Here is a 1,572-nt window from a genome sequence, read left to right as displayed (position 1 = left end):
AAAATTTGATAAAATCCAACACTTATTTCTAATTAAAAAACAAACAAATACAAAAAACCACACGACGTCTACTTCCTTAACATGATAAAAATACATAAACCTTAGTCCCAAAGCCAGCTCTACTGAACGAAGACTCACGAGAGCAGTGATGGCGAACCTATGACACTCGTGTCAGAGGTGACACGCGAACTCATTTTTTTGGTTGATTTTTCTTTGTTAAATGGCATTTAAATATATGAAATAAATATCAAAAATATAGGTCTTTGTTTTACTATGGTTGCAGATATCAAAAAATTTCTATATGTGACCCGGTTTTTCAAAATGCTGACACGCCGGGCTCAAAGGGTTCGCCATCACTGACCTAGAGGCATGTCCACTAAGATCACGAACAAGACCAGGGCGCCTGCTACCTCCACTACCATTCACTATTGTCCTGGAGGTAGGAACCGACGCGATTAGACAAGAGAAATCAAGCAGAGCCACCAGAGCTGAAAAACAAAAAGTCAAACCATTTGCCGATGAAGTAATAGGATATACCCTGGAAACCCGAGAGAATGCTCCAATTAACTCGGGCAGGAAAAGCATTAAGCAAGCACAGCACATAAAATTCACACAGAGAAACCAGTCGTCTTCACCTACACAAACGTGACCAGCCGGAAGACATAACAGCGGATACAACTCCACGGACAACAGTATTACAGGAGATAAAAGGCTTAGAAATCAACCGGGTAAGAATTGTGCAAAACCCAGGATGAAGGGGCACTTTAGAAACGGGCCTAAATGAGACAAAAGCGGACACCAACAAGTATAACGACAGCCCTGCTCTGGAACAAAATGACTCCACACCATAACGCTGTCAGCGCTCCTTAAGTTCACTTATAAGTAACACCGTCCTCCAGAAAATACCGCCAAACTTTGTATTTGGCGAGACAAGCTGTTCACATTAAAATTCATGTGGAAAAACAAACACACACACACAGGCTAGAAGACCCGGGAAACCAGATATTCTAGAGTCACGGAAACCACACGTGGTGTCTAGTCCTCCCAGCTACGGAGCCCTGCTACGAGATCTCTAAATTTAAAACCAACGAGGAACCGGCATTTACGCCAACAAAGCCATCAGTGGAGCAGAAGAGAAATCCAGAAACAGACTCAGGTTCATGTGGAAATGTGGTCTATGGCGAAGGTGTTATCTCAGACCACTGGGCTCTTTAGGAAAATGGTGCTGGACAACTGGGTAGCCATTTAGAAAACAAAAAACGTTCTATCTGTACCGCACACCATCCACGCAAATGAACTCCGAATTCAAGAAGAAACTGGTGATGGAAAGAGACTTGACTTGGGGTGACCATACAATACAATGTACAGGTGATGTATTATAGAATTGTACCCCTGAAACCTACATAATTTTATTAACCAATGTCACCCCAACACATTCAAATAAAAAAAGAACTAAATATATAAGTGCTAGAAGAACACAAAAAAATTCCTCTATAAACTGTGTGCACAGAGTACAATAAAAGACAGATAAATTAAACTCCATAAAAATTAAAAATTTACATAGTAAAAATA

Source organism: Myotis davidii, unplaced genomic scaffold (genome assembly GCF_000327345.1).
Source record: "Myotis davidii unplaced genomic scaffold, ASM32734v1 scaffold164, whole genome shotgun sequence".
Classification (NCBI taxonomy): Eukaryota; Metazoa; Chordata; class Mammalia; order Chiroptera; family Vespertilionidae; genus Myotis; species Myotis davidii.
This window is presented reverse-complemented; position numbering follows the sequence as displayed.